Below are 10108 nucleotides of genomic sequence, written 5' to 3' on the forward strand. Positions count from 1 at the left end.
ATTCGTTTATTAGCTAGTTTTTGTTTCTAAGGATGCACAACCTGAACAACTCATTTGAAGAAACACAAAGTCAAAAGTATTTTCTCAACTTTGGCAGTTTGCCTATTGTATTAAAATTCACTACCATGTAGGTAGCTCTTTAGTTTTGCACATGTACAAGAGGGACATGCCCCCTTACAACTTGGAGGGACGCCTCATTTCTGGTTGCCTGTTACATATATTTTCAGTTGTTAAGCATCCACCCACCAACACACCTATGCATGCACACGTGCACACGTGCACACACACACACTCATGATCACACACTGGCTACTGTTAGCCACTCATAACGTGACTGGTTGCAAGCAGGTATATATGTATAAGTACACACAATTTTACAAATCATGATTATTAAAAATTTATTATTGGTATTGCTTTTAGCATTTGATAGGAATGATAGCTAGCTATCATTATTATATTTTTCACTTGTATAGCGCTATCAATCATCTTGTTCTGCTTTATGGAATAAGGCAAGTAGATTAAACAGTATAGCTTCAGATGCTGTGCAAGAAGCAATTAAGACAAAGCTGATTGTGCCCACTGCCACAATGTAGAACTCTTATTATGATGCAGTAGTTAGAGTTACAGAGAATTCTTTAGTGGAATTAAATGAGCTCTGTACCAAATTGAAATTACATTGCTTCAACGAACGAGAGTTCAAGTTTTGGAAAGAGTATTAATTGTGTTGTTTTAAAGCCTCTTTCAGGGGGCTTAGATGAAAGAGGCTTAGACATTTTGCAAGAGGAAGATAACTTTTTTTGGTACTGTCTTGCCAACCTTAGAAACTATTGTCCAGAAAGTGGCAGCTCTTTGACCTAATCTTTCAGCAATGACCACTGGGCTTGCTGGTGCTGTAGAAGATGAAAGTTTTCCAAAATGATAATGCCATCATAGCAGCTATAACTCTGCCAAAGTTTAAGCTCAAGTGGGTAGAACCACACAGCAAAACGGATCTGTATAAGCAAATGGATATCCAAGAAATGTGATCACACGCTACAGATGAAGTTGTGGTTGTGCAAGAATCACAGTGTGATTCTTGCACGTGACAGAATCAGCCAATTCAAAAGAATAAAGATGGTTTCTATGGCTTTCAATCGGATGAGGAATCTGAGTCACAGAGCAGTGTGGAAATGATTATGTAAAGAATGTAAAGACTATTAAGAGTTTCCACAGGTATCCTGTAGTGAAAACTTAAGGCTTTTCCTTTTGCACAATACTTCCAGTGCACCAGTTGAAAGACTATTTTAGTCTAGGCAGATTAGTGTTAATATTGAAATGTAACCGATTGATTGATGACAGCTTGGATATAACAAGGAGTTTTACATAATTTAGATTTTATGCTGTGGACAGCGCTTGTACATAGTTTAATGGTATTATTGTCTCACATGATTACATTACAAATTTATTATTACTTAATTCACTTTTATGTCCATTACCTTGAAATGTAAGTAACTAGTAACTTGACTATTAGTAACTGTAACAAAGTTACATTTTATGAAAGTAACTAGTTACTTTTTTTTTGAAGTAACTACCCCAACTCTGGCTATCATCTTGTAGTGCTGTAGCATGTCCAATGTAGCTGTTACAGAGGAATATTTAGGGGGTATCTTAATTGGAATTCTGGAATTCCTTCTGAAATTTTAACTTGCATGTGGTCTAGCAGCAGGAACATCAAATACTTTAGCAGCACAAATATACAGAATAAATGAGAATAGGGGAGGGCAGTAATACATTGATCCCTCATAGGTGGATTTAATTTAAGGACATGTATTGTAAAACTTTTACAAGGATCAAGATACTCTAATAGAGCAGTCAAATGTATTCTAATAGAACAGAATACAATTTTAAAAATCAGCATTAAAGTTAATACAATATAGATCAGCTAGTTACCTAAATTGAGTGGAGTAATTTAGTAACTAGTCATGTCTTGTGTTTTTCATTTCAATTTGAATATAACGTATAATTGACATTTAGGACTTAAAGGGAACCAACCACATACTGATCATAGTCCATGAAGTCATGCATGACTCTAAAGCATTTTAATGTTCAAAATCTATCAGCGGCTGGGGTTGTGCCCTTAGACCTTTGCACTGATAATAGTGACGAGATAAAGAAGACGATTAAACAAACAATTAAAGTGATAAACAGGGCAGTAGCCAGACTTTTATCTGGGTAGGTTATTTTTAGAAGAAAAGTGGACCTTTTATATGGCATGATGCAGATTGCATTATGGTGTGCGGAAGCATGCTGAAACTAGGGGGATCTGGGAGCATCCCCCCCAGGAAGTTTTCTGAAAGTAGATACAGGTTGAATTAAAAGGTTGAATTTAGTGGCATTTCAGTCAATGAAAATAGCAATTTTTTAGGTAAGCTCAAGACCAGCTGTATGGATGACATCTAGGAAATATCTCTACTGCTACTGTAATTGTACCCTCTGTACATGCATGTGTCTAAATATAATATATTACAGTGAATAAGAATGGGAAAGATTGAGCACACTGTCATTATCAACAGGGGCAGTGGAGCAGAACAAAGAGAGAGTATCTTAAACAATGAAATTTATACACATTGCATGGAGTTGAAGCATGGCTGCTATTCATGGGCTCTGCATGGGAGAGGCTTGCCCATATATTTTAATGAAAGCTCTAGTTAGATAATTTCAATATGTTCTTGTAAATAAATAAGTAGTTACATACATGCAGCTTTACAAAATGTAATTGTGACTGTTCTATTAGAGTGGTTGTTCTATTAGAATGTTTGACTGCTCTATTAGAGTATCTCGATCTCGCATTGCGTTACAAGTCACCTGGGTGCACAAGATGCATCCTGCAGAGAAATCAAATTAAAATTTTGATTGTTTAATGCTAATTTCATTTTGTCAGTGCATGCACGTTCAGGTAGCCTCACTAAACTGGTTTACAGTTATACTTCACATTAATGTACTACTGTATTCATACATGAGAATATAGCAGTCTGAAGCATGAATTTTGAGCCATTAACGCATCCTAGGCCACTTATGGGAGTACTATACTCTGCATCAGCTGCTAACACAATACTGCCGATGGGAACCCCTTTGAGGTTGTTTTTCCAGTGAATTTTCCCACCATCTGTAAGGTTTCCACTCAAACTTGGAAGATGCTTCTTTTTGTTGTTTCTGGAGATATTCACGCAGAATGACCCCTTCCACATAAAGCAAGCAAGTGCCACTTTAATATTGGATTGTTTGTAGCATTCAATATCAGCATAATTTTAACACATATAAATATTCAAAAGTGGCCACATGACCAAAAGTCCTACAATGGCTACATTGGTCCAGTGGAATAGGTAGATGCCTTCTTTCATGGTTTCTGGTGATGCTGACCTTTAAGATAAAACAAACAAGTACTAATTTTTGTAACTCTGCCTATATTTATATTGCTTTCAGTATCAGTGTACGTTTAACATGCATTTAATGTCCAAAAGTGGTCACATTACCAACAGTCTCATAACACAGGAGCATATCCAGGATTTCTCAAAGTGGGTTTTCAGGTTTGATAAGTCAAGATCCTTGATCAATTAAATACTTCCTTTCTATTGCAGTTAAGCTAGACAAGCAACATGATGATATTCAAAAGATATGCGTGGGAAAATTTATATAATACTTTGGCTGTAATTATAAATTTATTTAGTGGTGCATGAACAGGAATAATAATAGGGATTTTCTTACAGTGTGGTTGAACGTTATATCTGTTGTTTCCCTAATTATTTTCACATGATGTTTTGATCCCACTATTGCAGCTATCTGTGCTTCTTTTTATAGCAGCACAAGTGCACGTGCTGCTACCTTCGTGTATGCTTTACAGTACAGCATTGAAATAATCATACTAAGTGAAGAACAACAACGTCAGGCTCGTAGCCAGGGGGGTTCGGGGAGTTCTGAAGAACCGCCCTCTTGGAAAAAAGGTCCACAATTTCAGTAAAAAGGTCCACAATTTTAGCAAAAAGGTCCATAATTTAACCAAAAAGGTCCACAATTTTAGTATCCAAGTCCAAATTTTCAGGAGCAAAAGTCCATTAGCTACAGTTTTAGTACTAGACACCACTAATAAGAAGCGAAATTAATTGCTCCGAGTAACTCATTCAGTGCTTGTATTAAATGTAAGATCGAGATACTCTAATAGAGCAGTCAATCACTCTAATAGAACAGTCACAATTACATTTTCTTTTAAAAGCTACATGTAGATTGTCTAAACGTAGCTTTCATTAAAATATAAGATTTTGGTAGACATGCCCTCTCCATGCAGTGCACACAAATAGCATCCATGCTTCAACTCCATGCAATGCGTAAATTTCATTGTTTAGGACACCCTTTGTTCTGCTCCACTGCCCCAGTTGATCATGGCAGAGTGCTCAATTTTTCCCATTCTTATTCATTGTGGCATTTATATTATTATATTTAGACACATGCATGTGCAGATGGTATAATTACAGTAGCAGTAGAAATATTTTTCCAGATATCATCCACACAGCTAGTCTTCTGCTTACCTAAAATATTGTTATTTTATTGACTAAAATGCCACTAAATTCAACCTTTTATGATGTATTTTCAAAAAATTTCCTGGTAGGGCATGCCCCCAGACCCCCCTAGTTTCAGCATGCTTCACATGCTGGGTGCGCACACCATAATATAATCTGAATCATGTCATAAAAAGGTCCACTTTTCTTCTAAAAGAACCTACCCAGACAAAAGTCTGGCTACGGCCCTGAATGTGAAGAAAACAATATAAGTGTACAAGACGATAACTGTTATCATATCTAGTGAACAGTGTGAGGTCATTTCTGGTGTACCACAAGGTATATGGTATTGGATCCTTTGCTATTTATTTGCTTCATCAATGATTTACCAGCTCTTGTGAACTCTCAAATACGAGTATAAGCTGATGATATACTACTCCTTTTCAGACATATTGAGGATTGTTTAGCATTGCAGAGAGACCTTGATGCCATAGTGAAATGGAATGAAGACTGGCAAATGTTTTTCAATTTTAGCAAGTGTGTACACCTCAAGATTACTAACTGGTTATTAACAACTGATTTGACATACTTTATGAAACAACATCAAATCCATCAATCTAAAAATGCCACTTACCTAGGTGTTATGATTGACGAACACCTCAAATGGGCAAACCATATCCAACATGTTGCCTGTAAAGCAAACTCCGCCAATGCTTTCTTATGATGAAACATCTCCTCTTGCCCTCTACAGATCAAGAAAATGTGTTATTTAGCAATAATACGCCCCATTTTAGAATAATATTATGTATCAATCGTTTGGTCTCCACACACAGAGTAATATACACAAGTTAGAGATAGTCCAGTGTAGAGCTGCCAGGTTTATTACAAACAACTATTCGCCCTGGGCCAGTGTAGCAGAGATACTACACAACCTTGACCTACCAACTCTTGACGAGTGACGCAAAAATTTGCAACTGGTTAAGATGTACAAAATCATTCATAGTCAAGTCCAAGTTGAAACTGCCTAATCCAAACAACAAGCTATACACGGGGCCATAGCCAATGATTTTTAAAGCTACACTCAAGAATTGATGCTTACCTGTACCCTTATTAGGCCACTCCAATTGGTAATTATGTTTCTGGTCCTTTGAAAATCAGTTTTAGGTGCGGGCGGGCGGAATTCAGCAACAAAGCAGCAATGAAGTGACTGCTCAATTAGAGTATTTTTGTGATTTACTGACTGTTCTATTAGAGTATATCGATTCGTACCATGCACTCTGCCCATTTCTTGCAGGTTTTCAATGATAAAATACAAATTATGACAGTCACTTAGATAGTTAGATTTAGCATACTTGTTGCAGCCCAATATTTGTTTCTAAAATCCAGATTTTTCAAAAAGCTAATGCGGGCATTTTACCCATGTATTTCTGAAATTTCACATTCTCCAAAAAGGATGCGGGCGGTGGACCAGAAACATAATTACCAATTGGAGTGGCCTTACCACTCTACAATCAGTCCTATGGAATGGTTTATCCAGCAGTTCTATCAAATCACCTAACATTAATAATTTAAGCAACACATTAATTTTAGCTGAGTAATTAATTGTATTGTATTGTATTGTATTAATGCTTTACAGTTACCATTAACATCAAACTTCTGTAGTCAGTGGTTGCCATGCAGTATCAGCCACATACAAGTGATTCTAACTATCAAATGCAATACCTCATGGATCACTGAATTGGCCTATATTACTATCTCGACTGCCAAACTTTCTAACAAACTGATCTTGACTATCAAAATATATACACAACATTTAGATACTGCATGCCCATACTCCATTCCTACAAATTGCAATTCTCCAGGGTTTATCATTATTATTCACCATCTTATCAGGCAGGCTAAGTGCTTCATAATTCCTGCACTACTACATGTGGGGACTTTCCATCTCAGTCTCTGCTGTATAGCTAGGCTTTCAGCTTTTAGCAGATAGTGCATGATAAATGGTTAATGATAATGATTATATGTTGATTGATTGCTCCTGTGCTGATATGTAAGTCAGATAGTCCATATAGCTGTTTTTATATACATGGGTTGGAGACATTTATTTAGTCTTTTAGCTATCACCCATAATAATCTTATTATGATATTTTAAATTGTTTAAAATTTGTGAGTGGTGGCTGTATAGGTGTGCCCCCAGCAATTGTCAATTACTACCACATTTAATCCCTTTGCCTCAAAATGTCTACATTCAATTTAGTAATGATTTATCAAGCAATGTTCAAGTAGCTTTCTAAACTATGCAGTCAGTGGAATATGTTTGATGTGTTTAGCTGTGTATGCATTATATGTGATACATTCATTACAAATCAGTATAGCATGCAAAATTCCTGCAGCTGCCCATGGAGCATAGAGCTATATCATATAGCATACACTTTCATAAAACATGCAGTCACAGATCTCAAAATGCATATGCCTGTGGCAACAGATTTAGTGTCAAACATGTTTAGCAATTATTCCCTTTCCTTCCTCTTCTCTTTATCCTACTCTCTATATTATTAGAGCTTTACAGTGACCAGCATTGAAATAATTATAACTATAGTTGCCATGCAGTAAATAAAACTTTTACTACTAAAGGTAACAATAAAGCAAAATGTTGCAGAATGGGTTTGCACCAATTTGTTATTATACGTTGTTTACACATGCTACCTGTATGCGTGGTCGTTTGTTGGTTGCATTTACTGTGAAAAGCTATTGGCCTTCTCATTCAGTTATCATGGGTTGAAATCTCATATCTCCCAATCTGTTCATGTGTGAAGACTTCAATAAGGGTCATTCCATGTCAGGAATTTAGGGTCACCTCTCAGATTTTGATGAAACTTGGTGTGTTTGTAGTACCTGTGGCACTTATCACTCGTGCAAATTTTTAGCTCCATACACCACATAGTTTCTGATTTAATATTTTGAATATTTCATGAAAAAATTGGTCCATCTGTAGATACAAAATCAATCGTAACTTCGCACTGTGTAAATATTTTTAAACACAATTTTTCACTGATGGAAGACTGTTGATTACCTTTCCAGTGATCCCTAAATTATGGGATATCTACTTAATTATGGTTTGAAAGTACTTTATTGAAAACTTTAATCCTATATATATATATTTTAAATACTACTTGAAATTCTTCGAATTTTTTTATGAATAATGATTTGGTCATGATCTATATTTGATGAAATTTTTGTGGTGGGACCACAATGGGCTCAAGAGATATAATGAATTATGTTTATGTATGCAGTGGAATTTTGTAGCTGTATGGGAGTGTATACACCTCCAATAACCACTCACAACAAGGCCATGACAAGTTTGTCTTACAGAGTGAAGGTGTCTAGGTACAGTGCAACCTGTACTAGTGACCACCTGTATTGAAAGACCACCTATCTGCAGTTTATCTAATTGGATATTAATGTGCAGCACCAAAGCATTAACCCTTTCTAGCAAATCCAAAAATGGTCCTTATTAGACAGGTGGACTTTAAATGAGATCACCATGCATCCATAAACACGTGAATGTTGTACCATCCTTTTGAAAACACTTTATTAAGTCAAATCCCACCATAGTGCACTTACATACTTAGCCCCACTCCACACTATTCAAATTACGTACATGGTTGCATAGGTTCAACAGACTTCCTCGAAAAGGATACATGGACATCTTATTTGTTCATGATCTCACTTTATAATTCTACATATAATTGGACCCAAGACAAGTCTGTGGTTTCTCAAAAAATAAACACTTTATCTGTGGTCCAAGGAATACACTGTATACAGTAGATGCATTACTTGTACCAAGAGGTTTTAAAGCACCTCAATGTGTGATTTATAGTACTGTCATTACTAAATGGTTTTTCAAAGTATTTTGCATTCACGCTTTGAAGATCAGTACAGGAAAATTTTAAGTACAGATGAAAATTTGGTCAACATGTTTACCTCCTTCATGAGTATGTACATGAATTTATGACTTGATCTTCAAAGTGGTCATGAATGTAAAGTAATTTAGTGATTAATTTCACACATTGAGGTGCAAGTAATGCATGTACAGTATACAGTAAAACCCCTCCATTCCTAGGACCATAATAATAAAGTGCTCTTATCACAGAAGCCACAGAAGTATCTTGATCTATATATGTGACCGGATTAGCGAAAAGGGGTCTTCCACACACATCCAACTTGGAAGACCATAACTTTGTGTTCAAGAAAGATACAAACCTGAAATTTTCTCCATCTATTAATCTACGTATGTTGGTGCTCACTACTGACCAAATTTTCACTAAATATTGTTTTCCAATTCCAAGTTATGAAGTTTCAAAGTTCGTAAATTGGATGTGTGTGGATTTACTGTGGAAGACCCCTTTTCGCAAATCCAGTCACATATATATTTTATTATACTACTAGAGTGGGATTATAAACAGGCATCCTGGTTATCAAGGTGTCCTGGTATCCTTTTTGAGGATTTCTGTTGTATACTTACCTATGCACGCAACTTAAATAGCGCTAAGTCCACTACAGTGGGATTCAACTTAATAAAGAAGGTATTTTTAAAGAGATGATGTAACATTCACATGCTATGTTATATGGACACATGGTGGTTAGATCTGTAATTTAAAGTCCACCTGTCTAATAAGGACTATTTTTGGATTTGCTAGAAAAAGTTGATGCTTTAGCGCTATACATTAATATCCAATTAAAGAACTGCAGCACATAGATGGTCTTTCAATACAGGTGGTCACTAATACAGGTTGTACTGTACCTAGACACCTTCACTCTGTAAGACAAACTTGTCATGGCCTTGTTGTGAGTGGTTATTGGAGGTGTACACTCCCATACAGCAATAATAGACTACAAAATTCCACTGCATACATAAACATAATTCATTATATCTCTTGAGCCCATTGTGGTCCCACCACAAAAATTTCATCAAACATAGATCATGACCAAATCATTATTCATAAAAAAAATTTGAAGAATTTCAAGCAGCATTTTAAAAAATATATAGGATTAAAGTTTTCGTTAAAGTACTTTCAAACCATAAGTAAGTAGATATCCCATAATTTAGGGATCACTGGAAAGGTCAATCAACAGTCTTCCATCAGTGAAAATTGTGTTTAAAAATATTTACACATATGATTGATTTTGTATCTACAGATGAACCAATTTTTCATGAAATATTCAAAATATTTGATGTCATAAATCAGAAACTATGCAGTGTATTGGGCTAAAAATTTGCACGAGTGATAAGCACCACAGGTACTACAAACACACCAAGTTTCATCAAAATCTGAGACACCTCTAAATTCCTGGTTGATTTGACATGGAATGACCCATAATTAAGAGTAACCATATTAGGTACTGTATACACTGGAATATACAAGTGCATTCCTCCACATGTGGTTGCTTAAAAAGAACACAGCACTGCATAATATATATATAAGATTAAATAATTTGCCAGGATAAATTCAGGAGTGCATCAAGCCACCTGATAAATTTTATTTATGGTTTCTTTCTGCCAAGCTTTCCTGATT

The sequence above is a fragment of the Dysidea avara genome, chromosome 6 (genome assembly GCF_963678975.1).
Source record: "Dysidea avara chromosome 6, odDysAvar1.4, whole genome shotgun sequence".
NCBI classification, from domain to species: domain Eukaryota; kingdom Metazoa; phylum Porifera; class Demospongiae; order Dictyoceratida; family Dysideidae; genus Dysidea; species Dysidea avara.